Here is a 15,996-nt window from a genome sequence, read left to right as displayed (position 1 = left end):
TCAAAATCACAGCAAATAGATTGAAAATAATGAATAAAACCTTCACACAAAAAACCAAGAAAGGGAAATGGAGTAGGAGGCTAAAATATTACACTCAATTAGCTGAACAAGGACAAGGTTTTGGAAAGTTTCAGTTTTCCTTCTTGCTGTTTAAATTTCTATTTCTCTAATTAAAAGGGATTTAGAAAATTATTATATAAGTATATGTAGTTTTGATTTCATTGTTTGAAAATTGCCTATTCATATTTTGACCATATTTTTTAAAATGAGCAATGAATTTTATTCTTATATAATTGATATAATCTTCTATTTGAGAAATAAGGATTTTATCAGGTCATTTTTTCCCAAAACATTCTGCCTTCCATCTAATTTTGACTGCATTGATTTTGTTTGAGCAAAGAAGTTTAATGTAATATGATCAAAATTATTCATTTTACATCTTATAAGCATATCTATTTCTTGTTCAGTCATGAATTCTTCTGACAAATCTGAAAGTAAACTATTATTTGTTTCATAATTTGATTTAGATATCATCCTTTATGTCTAAATCATCTACTCATTTTCACATCAGCTTGGCATAGAGTGTAATATTCTTTTCTACACCTAATTTCTTTCATGCTATTTTGCAGTTTTCTCAGCATTTTTTTTTTTTTTTGCCAAATAGTATGTTCTTGTTGCAAAGCCTTATATCTTTGGATATCATCAAACACTAGATTTCTACAGTCTTTTATTCTTGTTTAATATGTGCCTATTTTTCCCCACTGATTTATCTATCATTTAGCTAGTATGGGATAATTTTAATGATTATTACTTGATAATATCTAATGAGATCTGATATAGGTAGGTCACTTTCCTTCAAATTATTTTTATTTGTTTTCTTTATATTCTTGACTTTTTCTTCTTTCAGATCTATATTATTTTTATTACTTCCAGCCCTATAAAGTGATTTTTGGTAGGTCAATTCTTATGTCACTGAATAAGTAAATTAGTTTAGGTAGATTTTGACTTGGCCTAAGCAGAGACTCCTCTGCAGGAAGAAATGTCCTGTGGCTGAAGCTGTCTGAGCCAAAACATTCAATTGGTACCCCCCCAATCCCAATTCACTTATAGCCAGATAATGGTAAAAGAGCCCACATGACTTGGACTCTTTTCTTGTTGCATAATATGTAGAATTGTTTATAATTGCAGTGTGGACAGCAGTGTTTCCTATTTAAAATCTCCATGTTCCTGAAGTGAATTCAGTCAAGGACAGCAAAGTGTTCCAGCCTGTTCTGATTTTATTTGTCTTATGTCCTCCTAGCCTCTCCTTGGCTGGCCTTCCCTCTGTTTTCCTATAATTTTTAGGTTCCAGTCAACAGTTATCATGAGGATCTTTCACCTGGTTTTCATGGTACTCTTTGTGATCATCTACTGTACTGGCACAGGTAAGAAGGGGACTGACCTTAGTAAGGTCCTCATCAGTGGTTTGAACTAGTTGGCCTTTGGACCACTATTGGACCTCTCTAACACTAAGGAATATTAAGGGAAAAGCTACCTATAAGTATTTAGATCAAGGAACTTATTATGAGAACAGAATTAGGTAGATAATACTGCATTTATGGCCATTAGGAAGAAGGGCTGGGACAAGAGTGGACTGAAAGATCTTGAACTGAGAGAATTGTATGTATTTGAAGAACTTCTTCAAGAAGCTAGGACAATGTGGAGTAGAATGGGTCTACTATGTTTTCAGCATCCCATCACATTTGTAGGATCCTATGTTATTAAGTTCTGAGAAATCAACTAGTAAATCTCCCACCACATTTTATAAATGAGAAATTGAAGTCACCAACTTGTCCAAAGTAATAGAAGTATGAGTGATGGAGCTTGAATTTAAACTCAGAGTGTAGAAAAGTGTAGAAAAAAGTTCAGACCTTTCTCGGTTGTATATATATTTATATAACATATATATATATATTATATATTATTTATATAATATATATATTATTTATATAATATATATATATTATATCACTTTTATATATGAATCCCAACAACTGTGTATAATGTCTGGGGCATAGTAGATATTTGAGAAATAGTTTATTAAACACTCTCTTCATCTCATGGCCTACAAAAGGCTTCTATTTATTCCTTTATACTCTTATTCCTGGCTTAAAATATATATATATATATATATATATATATATATATATATATATATATATATATATATAATACATATATATTTGATATAAATTTAGATATACATCTAGTATATATACTAGATATACTATACCAAATTTTTGTACTGACAGCATTGTCATCAGTTGCTTATGAAAGGATACTGAGATGCATCAGCTTGTACATAAAACATTACACCCTATGTAAGAATCACAAGACCTGCTTTCAGATCCTGGTTATGATATGTAAGGTAAACTTAAGCAAGTCCTCTTTTTCCCCATGACCCTCAGTTTCCTTGTCTATAAAATTAAAGGGAATAGTTTTGATGATTGCTAAAGTCCCTAGTCCCAATACTCTGTTTCATTTCCCTTGCCATATAATCCATTTCCTATGGCAAAGGATCTAGTTTTCTTTAGTTTTATTAACCAGGAATTTTACTGAGTCTGTTTTGCTATTTGGCATTGATAGTTAGTACTTTAAGTTTTTCTTTCTTTTCTTTTCTTTTCTTTTTTCTTCTCCTGGTTAAGGGATTTGTCCAGGATCACATAGTCTAGTAAGTGTCAAGTGTTTGAGGCTAGATTTGAACTTAAGTTCTCATGACTCCAGGGCCAGTGCTCTATACCCAGTGCACTTGCTCCTGCTTTAAGTTTTTTAACTTAACTTTAACAAGTTTCTACTTGTTAGTGTCATTCTACAAATAAGGAAACTAAGCTTATCCAAGATGAAGTGACTTATCTAAGACCTCTCAGCTAAAACGTTTGTTTGAGGTCAGGTGGAAGTTCTGGCATTCTTAAGTTTAGGTTCAGCTGTCTATCTAGAGTTAGAGACATCGGAGTTTACTGAGTAAGCCTCAGACACTGTTAGGCATGTTATACCAATGAAAGCTCAGGTCCAGTCTCCATACACATTTTATTCTCATTACAATCTTTTAAGGTAGAACATTGTAAGACGTCTCCCATTTTAAAGGTTATTGAATAAAGGCTCAAAGAACTGAGGTTCACAAGGTTATACCATTTTAAAAGATAGCACATTGGGAGTGAAATCCACTTCTCTTATAAATTAGACCTAAATTGTGGTTTTTTTTTCCATTTTACCATATTGCATTCTTTATTGAAAAAGTACATTTTTAAAAATGAAATTAATGAATGAACTCTCTATGTATGATTCAGATCATAACATAATGTCTATCTTTGTATTGGTTTATAAAAAAATTTAAAACATTTTTTTTCTTTCAACAGGATATGGTGAACTTCCTAGCACTACGTGGTGTCATAAGAAAAAGGGCAAATGTTTGACATTTGGCTGTACATATGCCCATAGAAACATTGGAAACTGTGGTGTTTTTAATCAAGAATGTTGTGTGTTAATGGGTTAATGAAAAAAGGAAAAAAAGAAAGAATAATCAATAGAAGTTTTGGGATATAGATATCTAGGCTTCCTTGGATTGGAGGTAAGTTAGGCATAGGGATAGTCTGTCAAAGAGTGACATGATATCACTCTTAGCCTCTAATTCAAGTGAACTCACTTGTTTTTGTAAAGTCTACTTTTCATGAATTGCTAACCACTCAGGAAGACTCTTCTTCCAAAAGTAGATGGGCCATAAACTTGCTGTAGTGATTGTCTTTGACATTTGAGAGTGGCACTGGCACTTATTATTAAAATGCATTATTAATAAAATAAATAATTACATAGAAAGCATGTCTCTCAGACTTTTAAAATATTACAACTTCTTTCTTACTTATTTTATAGTTAGATTTTTTTCCTAATGCTAATAGGGGAAAGTTGAAGTTCCTTACTAGTAAAGTATTATTGCTTATTTTCTTTTGTAAAATATTTAAATTTTTAAAAAAGAATTTGAAATCTTACCATTTTGCTCATACATGATTATTGATTCATAATATTGTTTCATTGTTGACAGCATTTTTTTGTCAAAGTGTAGTTCTTTTCCCTGTCTCTTTTAAGTAGAATATAATTTTTATTACATCATGATCTTAAAAGGGTAAATTTAATATTTTTGATATTCTGCATTTGATTGTGAATTTTTTTGTCCAGAGGCATAGTCACATTTTGTTGAAAAATTTTCTTTGATCTTTGTTGAACAGCACAGGTTTTAAGAGGCAAAACAGTGAATGTGTAATGGATTCAAGGGAGCCTTCTCAAAGGCCAAAAATATTCCTATATTTATATACTCAGTAGGACTTGTTTAGATTTTAAAAGAATTATTCCTGTCTAAGTAAATTCTAAAAAGACTCATCTATCATGTAACCAGTAAAGAGTTTAAGTCATATAGTTTTCTTTCTCTCTCTCTGGCCACAAATGGAATGAGATAGGGAATACCAAATTTAATGCAGGCAGCTTCCATAATAAGCACACTCTTTCACTACTAGAGGCATTCCAGACACCCAAATACTTTATATTATTTTGAATGATTTTAAATAGAATTTCTTTTTCTATTTTTTGCTGCTAGACTTTGCTAGCAATATGTAGAAATGGTGTTGATTTAGGAGAGTTTGTTTTAAATCCTGTGACTGCTGAAGTTGTTAATTTTTAAAAGCAGTCTTTTAGTTGATTTTCTAAGGATTCTCGAGCATACTATCATTATCTGCAAAAAATCATCCTTTAATCTCCTTACTGCCTATTCTATTTCCTTCAATTTCTTTATCCTCTTTTATTACTATATATTGCTAGCATGTCTAGTACCATATTGAATAATAATGATGACAATGTCATGCTTGCTTCATCCCTGACTGTACTAGTAAGATTTCTATTTTATCTTCTTTTCCGATGCTGCTTACATCTGAATCATTAATTTTTGATGATATGTAATATTTTAAAGAAAGTTCCATTTATTCTTTGCTTTTTAACATTTTTATTTTGTTTTTAGGAATTAGATTTTGTGCACAGGTCTTCCTGCATCAATTAAAATATTCATATGATTTCTATTGATTTTGTTATTGATATGATCAGTTATGCTAATAGTTTTGATAATTCTTTTCCAGACTCTTATTCCAGGTATAAATCCCAGCTGGTATTGTATGATCTTTTTGATATATTGTAATCTACCTAGTATTTTTTTAAACTTTGCATTAAGATTCATTAAGTAAAATGGCCTAAGGTTTCTTTCCCTGCTTTGTCCATATCTAACTTAGCTATTAACATTAATTGAGTCATAAACAAAATTTGGGAAGAATATTTCTTCATCTATTTTTTCAAATCCTTTTTATAGTTTTGAGATTAGTTACTTTTTAAATGTTTGGATAAAATCGCTTGTGTATCCAATTCGTACTTGAAAAATTCTTTTGGGGAATATAAAAACTTATTCATTTCCTTTTTAAAGATAGGATTATATGTATATATATTTATTTTATCTTCTGTTAAACTAGGGAATTTAAATTTTGTTAATATTCATCCATTACACTTATAATATAGACAAAGAGGGCTGCTACAAAAAGTTTTGTACATATGGGTCCTTTTCTCTTTTTGGATGATCTCTTTGGGGTACAGACCCAATAGAGACAGTGCTGGATCAAAGAATGAACTCTAGATTTTACTCAAGTATTCTGATTAACATCCTACTCAGGAACTTTTTCAGTCTTTCTAATATTTTTACTCATATTTTCCTACCTCCACCCTGTTAAAGAAAAAAAAAGAAATGAAAATGAAAAAACAAAACATTTCAAACTAGGGTCTCTGCCATACTCAATCCCTCTGCTCAAGACACCATCAGATCCCCAATCCCATAGCATGAATTATTTTAATAGATTCCATCATAATACACCTCTCCATCTCTCCAAATATTCAAAGCACTAATTTCATTGATAAATGAGATAATGCATGAAATGCATGATAGATATCTTTTTAAAAAAAGATATATGTACTTCTCTTTCCCCTCTCTTCTTTTTTATTTATCTCTTTCCTTATCCTATAGATCCATTCACAAATTTTATTTAATATCTATGAACCTGCATAATATTGTTTTATACATTACTTTGAGATGTACTCTCACAACCATATTTCCTCTTTCTTAAATTTCTCTACATTTCTTTGTTTTTTTATTTCCACTTTTGATACCTTCTCATTATTCTTTTTCTATTTGAGCTTTTCACTTTGTATCACTTAGTTTTAGATTCTTTTATCTCTCTTTGTCTCTATTTATGGATTTTCCTATATTACTAATGGGTCATTTTCCCATCTTGTTTAAGATTCTTTTTTCTTTATTTCTTTTCCTCTTTTAGTTTCTTTTACTATTTTTGTTTCAGTTTTTTCTTAGCCACCCTCTTTCTCTATTTTTATACTTAAAAGTTTTAGTTGTATATCATCTTCATTACAAATTTATGTTTTTATTCCTTATGACTATGAATAAAAAAAAGGATGAAAAAAAAACCTCTGTTAAGCAAAACTAGCCAATACTGAGTCTTCCAAACTTGATGTCCTGTACTTCTTCAAAGAAAGAAAGAAGTGATACTCTTAACACAACATCAGTCTTTATTTAGTCATGTTAAGTCAGGAGAACTGCATTTGAGTCAGGGGACTTCCAAGATAAAATTCAAAATTCTGTTGGACATTCAAAGTCCTTAACAATTTACTCCCACTATACCCCTATATTTTCACCTTTCTTACACAATACTCCCAGCTACATATTCTTCGTCTCAGTGATACTAGTCTCCTAACTATTCCAGAAAGATGATGCTCCATCTCTTGACTTTGGGTATTTTCTCTTCACGACTTCTATTCTAAGAATGCTTCCCCTCTTCATTTCTGACTGCTGCTTTGTCTGGATTTTTTGATGTATCAGTTAAAATTCTATCTTCCAAAGGAAGCCTTTCCAATCCCCTCTTAATGTTAATGACTTCTTTCTTTTCATTTCTTATTTATTGTCCTTATACCTGGACTGTATGTCATTATTTGTCTATTGTCTCCACCATTATATGGTGAGCTTCTTGAGCACAGGAAGGGTTTTTAGCCCTTTGTTTAAAATCTCCAATCCTTATCACAATGTTTGGTTTGTAGTATGTACTAAATAAAGGCTTGTTGAATTTTTGATATGTACATACAAACACATACATGTCTTACATCATACACAGAAATATTATATAGACAGATATTTCCTAAACACAAATATAGATATATCAATGAATGTGTTACTGTGTTTCTATGAATGCATGGATATACACACGTGTGTATGTATGTATATGAGTGTGGAGTGTGTGTATATATTTACATATTTTCAAAATAAATACACATAATGTCAATTGATATATTATATACATGCAGGTATGTGTATTTTTTATCATGTGTATTTCCATGTAAACTCCTCAAATATAAACATTTTTCCTCCATTATTTTCCAGATCTAAAATGGTGCATAAAACATGAAGGTATTTAAGAGATGCTTATTGAATTAAATTAATGCAAAGAAAAAATGGAAAAGCAAGGCAAATGACTATAGGTCAAAGAATCAAAAGAATGACTTTAATAGAAATAACAATTACTGAAAACTCAGAAGAAAATTTGAGCAGAAGGAGACAAAGAAACAAATATGGTAGCTTTATATTGGTGGGTCTAAGGGACTTTCATGTTCACAGAAAGGCATTTTATTTGACAAAAGGGACATAAGGCTGCTTTAATGTGGGAAAAAAGTGAGTGTGATAACTCAAGAGAAAGAGGCCATAAAGATAAATGTGAGGCCTATTTGAAAAAGAGTGCCCCCCCCCCAAAAAAAAGAAACAGTAATTTAACATGGTAATATTATGATCCATCAGCTTATTTATATTTGCCAATTTTCAGGGCTACAATATTTTCTAATACCTGGGAAATACAAATCAAAGATATTTTAGGAATTCTGAGAACATTATACATGATTAAATTACATCTGATAGAGTTATAGATTTGGGAATTTTAAAACTTAATTAGGCCTAGTTAAGTTGAAATGTATATTGTTTAACATCAGTTGATAAGTCATAAATAACATGGAAGCCCAAATATTAAGCATCACAAAGCAAAGGGGCAGAGAATGAGAAAACATCTTCCACCTGAAAGGGAGGACAATGTCAAAAACTGAAGCCCATCAAATACACCTCTGTGTTCCTGAGGAGCCCAGCAGAGATGCTGCTAAAGAGAACGGCTGCTCTGGACTGAAGCTGGCCAAGTTCTGGCGTGGCTCTGGAAGCTTCCTTGATAGGAGAGCTTTGGAACTTCTGGGATTCCTTGGAGAATCTTGCTGTGTGGGGACATTAAGCTTATTGTTCTCTAGTGTCATCTGAAGAGATAAAGGGCCTGGAGCACAGGTAATTCTTGCCATTCACTTAATTTAGATACACTTTTAATTGGAGAAAAGTTTGGTAACTTCTGGTTGTTTATTGGAGAAAGCAGAATCTTACTTTCCTGTATGATAAGAGTTGTTGGGGTTTCAATGCATAGCCTAGAATGCAGATCTGAGAACTTTTGTGGTTCTTAAACCAAAGTGTTACTGCAGCAAGTATGTTCAGAACTCAATCAAGGAAGCCAGTCTGGAAAGCTGCCCATCCCAGCCTTAAGGTTTAAGTATCATTAAAGGTAATAATAAAAGGACTAAACATTACTTTTATAGTCCAGTTACAAAAGAGAGTGTGTTTTCCCCCCAGCTGGAGAATGGAAAGCCCAAAAGAAGGTGATGTAATACTGTTCCCAAAAGACTGAAGTCTAGTTATGAATTTCCAAGGAAACTGGACTCTCTACTCCCATACTATTTCTGTAAGTATGTGCCAGCTGTCCTTCTACCCATAAACCCTGTGTGCATTAATGACAGATTGTGGTCTATTAATATAGGTAGACTGTCACAGTGATGTTTTAATTAGTCCTACTTCTGCTTTCTATTGTCAATATTGGTTCTTTTTTTTTGCATTTGCTTTCTCATTAAATAAATATTCCATAACTAAGAGTTAATGGTGTCAGGGAGGGCTTTGAAAAAATAAGGAAGTAAACCAGAGCTGTATTAAGATCTAGAATTGGGAGATATAAGAGTATGTCTTCTTCTCCATCCTTGCCCCCATACACACACATACAAACACAAGGCTGTCTCTGGAAAAATAGTGGTGATAATGGGCATCCCTGTGTCAGCCCTGATCTTACTGGGAAAGTGTCCAGCTTCCCTGTATTACAAATAATGCTTGCTCTTGGTTTTGGATAGATACTGATTATTATTATTATTATTTTTTTATTCATTTTTCCAAATTATCCCCTCCCTCCCTTCACTCCCTCCCCCCGATGGCAGGTAATCCCATACATTTTACATGTGTTACAGTATAACCTAGATACAATATATGTGTGTAAATACCTTTTTCTTGTTGCACATTAATTATTAGCTTCCGAAGGTATGAGTAACCTGGGTAGAAAGATAGTAGTGCTAACAATTTACATTCGCTTCCCAGTGTTCCTTCTCTGGGTATAGTTATTTCTGTCCATCATTGATCAACTGGAAGTGAGTTGGATCTTCTTTATGTTGAAGATTTCCACTTCCATACTGATTATTATTTTAAGGAAAACTCCCTTTATCCCTATGCTCTCTATTTTTAATAGGAATGGGTGCTGTATTTTGTCAAAAGCTTTTTCTTTATCTATTGAAATTATCATATGATTTCTGTTGGTTTTGTTTTTGATATGGTAAACAATTTTGATAGTTTTTCTGATGTTGTACCAGCCCTGCATTCCTAGGTATAAATCCCACTTGGTCATAGTGTATTATTCTGCTAATAGTTGTTGTAAGCTCTTTGTTAATATTTTATTTAAAAGTTTTGCAACAATATTCATTAGGGAGATTGATCTGTAATTTTCTTTTTCTGATTTGGGTCTTCCTGGTATAGTATCATATTTGTGTCATAGAAACAATTTGGCTGGACTTCTTTATTTTTCCAAATAGTTTATATAGTATTAGAATTCATTATTCTTCACATGTTTAATATAATTCATTTGTAAAGCCATTTGGCCTTGGAGATTTTTATCTAGGTAAACGATTTGGAAAAATAGGTAAAGAAGGAGTCCTACAACAATATTTTTAATGAATATATAACTTTAATTAACAACCTTTATTTCTGTAGACATAACTTGACCAGACTGGATTTATAGGAAAAAAAGTCAGACTTTATTTTTAATGTGAAAATAGGGATGAAGTTAGATAAAAACAATTTGTAAGAATAATGAAGGCTTTGAGTTCCTTTAGGGATCCTGAGAGGGAGTAGGTTTGTCCCCATTATAGAGGGCACCCCAAATATGAGTACTAAGGAATAGAAGGGACCTGTCCCATTCTCGTAACTAATTCCTACAGTCTTAGGATCTTAAAAAAGTGGGGCCTATTAAAAAGGTTACTTATTACATCCCCCAAATTAGTGCAATCAATAGTAACCTAGTTATGCTATTGGATCAGCCTGAACCCTGGAAAAGAGACTGGGTTTTCCAGAGGGTCCTATAACTCTGGAAGAATGGAACTTAGAATCAAGGGTGGGGGGGAAGATTTACCTTTAGGCAAAGGAGGAGGCCAGCAGGTCAAATTTCCTGATTCCCAAGATAATACTGGAATGAAGCAGTTTTGATTCAAAAGGAAGTCTAGCAAATTGTGCTTTATCACTTATCTGCTCTCTCTAAATAATTTGGGGTCTCGGTGGCCACAATAATGAATAAAGTGATTAGACTAGACTTTATATATTGGGTCTCACAGGTAAGTGAGAGAGGCTATTCAATTCAATTCTCATTTTTCAGATAAGGTAAATGACATTCAGATTGTAGAAATAGGTAGCAAGAGTTTACAGGGGAGTACATTGGCATCAGAATATCTGTGCACTACAAGTCAGGATTCTTATTGTAACTAAATGTTATCCTCATGGTTATCATCATGAAATATTTTCTGGGGAGCAATTTAATTCAATTTGCTGTTGACAACCGCAGAGCTATCTCTGCTCACTCAAATGTAAGTTTCTTGGAAACAGGATTAATGAAATAAACAAAGAAACACATTTCAAATGGAATCTTATATGAACTGCAAAACTCTCAGTCATTTAGAATTTTTCTTTTTTAAAAACAGAATTATTTTTTCAATTATATGAAAAACAGTTTTTAACATTTGTTTTTATTTTTAAATTTTGAATTTCAAATTCCTTTTCTCTTTTGTTCACTCACTTTCCCTCTTGCTGAGATGATAATCAATGTAATTTAGGCAGAAATATGTACAAATATGGGACATTTTCCATAACTGTCATGTTGTAAACAACACCACAAATTTAAAAAGAGAATAATGAAAAAAAGTTTTAAAAAGTGAATGACATGCTTCAATTTGCATTGATGGTAAGTGAGCAACATTAATTTTTTTTCATGAGTCCTTTGGATTTTTCTTGAGTCTTTATATTGCTGAGAAAAATTGTCATTTGCAAATGACCATCATAAAAATTTGCTTTTACTGTACACAATGTTCTCCTGGTCACACTTAATTAACTTTGCATCACTTCATGAAAGTCATTCTAGGTTTTGAAATCATCCTTAAAGCACATTAACATTTTATTACAGTCATATACAAGAAACTGTTCTGCCATTCCTTCTTGGTGGCCATACCCTCAATTGCCAATTCCTTGCCATGTGAAAAAGAGCTTATAAAATATTTTTATAAGAAGATTCATTCTTCTTTTTTGATGTCTTAGGTATACAGGCCTATTAGTAGTACTGATGTGTTAAAGAATATGTTTAAGTTTTATAAGCTTTTGGTCATAATTCCAAATTGCTCTGTAGAATGGCTGGTTTAGATTACAACAATTTTTCCCATGTCCCCTTCAACATTTATCAATTTCCTTTTCTGTGATATTTGCCAATATTATAAAGTTTTTCCTTTATTGCTGTTTTAATTTCTAGTTCTCTAATCAATAGGGATTTAGAATATTATTATATCACTACATATAGCTCTGGTTTCTTTGTTTGAAAACTGCCTGTTCATATTTTTGACCATTTTTTTAAAATGGAGAATAAATTGTATTTTATATATTTAATAAATTTATATATTTATTTGAGAAATGAGTGTTTTATCAGGGAAACTTACTGAAAATATTTTTCATAACATTCTGCCTTCCTTCTAATCTTGACTTCATTGATTTGTTTGGGCAAAAACCTTGTTGTGTAATAGGATCAATATTATTCACTTTTACATTTTATAATGATCTTTTTCTGTTCAGTCATCAATCCTTTCTCTTCTGATAAATCTTAATGTGTTCTTAATTTATTTTTGGTATCATTCTTTATATCTAAATTACTTATTCATTTTGACTTCATGTTGGTGTAGAGTGTAGTATTGTAGCCCATACCTAGTTTCTTTCATGCTGTTTTCTATTTTTTTCTCAGCATTTTTTGCCAAATAGTGAGTTATTGTCCTAAAAACATAGATCTTTGGATCATCACACACTAGATTTCTAAGGTCTTTTAATCTTGTTTATTGTGGGCCTGAACTTTTACAATGATTTACCACTCTATTTCTTAGCTAGTATAAGGTTATTATGATAATTAATACACTTGATAATACAGTTTAAGATCTGAAATGGCTAGACCAACTTTTTTCAAATATTATTTTCATTTATTTTCTTTATATATTCTTGACTTTTTGTTTGTTCAAATCTATATTATGATTATTATTTTTTCTAGCCCTATAAAGTGATTTTTGGTAGTTCGATTCAAATTACACAATAAGTAAATTAGTTGGCGAATATTTTTCATTTTATTACATTGGCTTAGTCTAAGCAGAGACTCCCCCATAGGAAGAAGGTGCCTGTGATTGAAGCTGTCTGAGCCAAACATTCAAATTGGTCCCAGTCCCAATTCAATTGTGGTCAGAGGATGAGAAAAGATCTCACATGACTTGGACCCTTTTCTGGTTGCATAATGTATGCATTATTTATAAATTTTGTATGCACAGTGATACTTTATCTTTAAAATGTATCTATGTATCAGAATTCCAATGTCTTAAAAAGTTTCCTTCGGAATATTATTGTTCTGTAAGAAATGACCAGCAGGATGAATACAGAGAGGCTTGGAGAGACTTACATCAACTGATGCTGAGTGAAATGAGAAGAACTATTAGATCATTATACACTTCAACAACGATACTGTATGAGGATGTATTCTGATGGAAGTGGATATCTTCAACATAGAGAAGAGCTAATCCAGTTCCAATTGATCAATGATGGACAGAATCAGCTACACCCAGAGAAGGAACACTGGGAAATGAGTGTAAACTGTTTGAATTTTTTGTTTTTCTTCCCAGGTTATTTTTACCTTCCGAATCCAATTCTTCCTTTGCAACAACCACAACATTTATATATCAAAAAAAATTCAGTTCTGCACATATATATTGTATCTAGGATATACTATAACATATTTAATATGTATGGGAATGCCTGCCATCTAGGGAAGGGGGTGGAGGGAAGGAGGGGAAAATTTGGAACAGAAGGGAGTACAAGGGATAATGTTGTAAAAAATTACCTATGCATATATACTGTCAAAAATGTTATAATTATAAAATTAATAAAATAAATAAAAAAAGTTTCCTTCTGTCAGAGTCAAGTAGTAGAAGCTGAAGTAAATGCAGTTAAGAACAGCAGAGTGTTCTTGTCAGTCATTTTTCTGACCTCACTTATCTTATGTCCTCCTAGCCGCTTTTTACCTGGCTTTCCCTCAACAATTCTATAATTCCAGATTCCATGGAATGTCCATTATCACGAGGCTCTTCCATCTGATTTTCATGGTGCTCTTTGTGATCATCTACTATACTGGCACAGGTAAGGAGTAGACTGACCTAAAAAGAGATAGTACAGCAAATATGGAGGATGAGCTCAATCAGAATACCCATCAGTTGTCTGGACTACCTTGCTTTGAGGCTTGGGTTAGGACTGCTCTAACCTAAGGAAAACAAGGAAAAAACTGTATCCACTTAGTTTAAAAACTCATTATGAGCACAAATTTAGGTAGATAATACTGCATTATGCCCATTTGGAGGAAAAGCTAGGAGAGGAACTAATATAGCCTCTATTCCATTTTATAGATGAGAAAACTGAAGTCACCAATTAGTCCAAGGATATAGAAGTGTAAGTGGCAGAGTTTGGATTCAAACTCAGAGGTCATGCATCCAAGTGGAGGAAAAACGTTTATACCTTTTTGTGCTAGATATACTATATCAATTTTATATATGGATCCCTACTACACTGTATAATGCCTTGGAAATAGTGGATATTTAAAAATAATAATTGAACTCTTGTTCCCTTCATTTCATAGCTTACAAAAGGCTTTTATTTGTTCCGTTATACTTTTATTCCTGCTTGGAGCTATTAGGAACATATTTCTTCTAAACATTATGCTTTTGTCTCCCAAATTGAGAATGGTCCCCCTGTTTCATTTTCTTTGTCCACACAAACTGTTCTTTGTATGGTAGCATTGTCATCAGGTTGCTTATGAAAGGACATTGAGATGCACCGAATTGTACTTCAAAGAGTACACCCCATGAACCTGGGAACCCAGGTTCTGACTCCAGAGTCAAGGTTCTATTCACAGTGCCATCTATTTACTCCTGCTTTAAGTTTTTAAAGTGTTTTTCTATTTATCAGTATCATTTTACACATGAGGAATCTAAAGTAAACAAACATTGAGTGACTTATCCAAGATCATTCAGTTCAAATATTTGTTTAAGGTCAGGTGAGAGTTCTGACATTCTTGATTTTAGGTCCAGGTCTCTAAGTAGAGGTAGAGACTGAAACATAGTTAGAAATGCTATACCTGTGAAAGCTCAGGCCCAGTTTCTACACCCATTTAATTCTTCTTACAATCTTTTAAGGTAGCTTGGTGTAAGATGTCTTCCATTTTATAGATAATGGAATAAAGGCTCAAAGAGATGGAAAACACAAAGTTACACTGTTTTTAAAAAAGTGGAAGAGTGGAATCTAGTTCTCCTATTATCAAGGATTGGATTTTTGTCATTATTCCATAATACATTCTTTATTGAAAGATTACATTTCTAAAAATCAAATTAATGAATGATCTCTAAAGTTATAACAAAATGTCTATTTTTCTATTGGTTAATAAAGAAAGATTGTAAAACAACTTTTTTGTATTTCAACAGGGTATGGTGAATTTGATGACACTAAGGAATATCTAAGGAGGAAGGGCATATTTTAAAGGGGAAGCTATAATGGAAACTGCACTCATGGATTTAGACATTGTTGTGCGTCGATAATATATTATCAAAAAAATGAACAAAAAAGCCTGAAGAATGGAGGCTTTGGGATATGGAGAGGTAAGAAGTTGAAAGAAATTAAAATGCATGATATCTTCATTTTCCTCTGAATAAGAAAAATTCAATTGGAAAGTATATTTCCCACAGCAGAAATGATCCTTGCATCTTTGTTCAAATAAAGAATATGTATATATTTCCTTGTATAGAAGAGAGGAAAGGTTACTTAGAGCATATAAAATTTATATTGAAACCAAGAAGACCTGAGCTCAGTTTATACCTCTGAGACATACTTGAGAGAATGTGTAATAAATTATAAAGCATTGGTACAGGCAGTTTTCCTATGAAGAAATTCCTTAAACTGATTAAACCATAAATTTACTTCCTTTCCTTATATTTCTCAATAATCATTAAAATTCAGAATTTCTCAGTTTCTCCACACATGATTATATGGTCTTTATGGTTGCTTTAGGTGAAATAATTAACCTTTTTCTTAACTAGTCCTTTAGCAGTCAGCCTCCTAATTCTTAGGTAGATTGATCCACAGGAGCAGATATAGTCTGTCACTGGGCATCTATTCAAAGTCTTGGTGTCCTAGTTTAGTGTCCC

General features: G+C 32.2%; 1 long non-coding RNA gene across 1 annotated transcript; it reads left to right on the top strand.

Moving 5' to 3' along the window:
- Positions 1 to 1,157: 1,157 nt before the first annotated feature.
- On the top strand, positions 1,158 to 15,444 carry LOC141553330 (uncharacterized). The gene is made up of 6 exons (XR_012485404.1): positions 1,158 to 1,424; positions 3,396 to 3,607; positions 7,508 to 8,443; positions 8,780 to 8,888; positions 13,817 to 13,942; positions 15,277 to 15,444. It is a non-coding gene; the product is annotated as an uncharacterized LOC141553330 (long non-coding RNA).
- Positions 15,445 to 15,996: the final 552 nt, after the last annotated feature.

The sequence above is a fragment of the Sminthopsis crassicaudata genome, chromosome 2 (genome assembly GCF_048593235.1).
Source record: "Sminthopsis crassicaudata isolate SCR6 chromosome 2, ASM4859323v1, whole genome shotgun sequence".
In the NCBI taxonomy this organism is placed as follows: Eukaryota; Metazoa; Chordata; class Mammalia; order Dasyuromorphia; family Dasyuridae; genus Sminthopsis; species Sminthopsis crassicaudata.
This window is presented reverse-complemented; position numbering and strand designations above follow the sequence as displayed.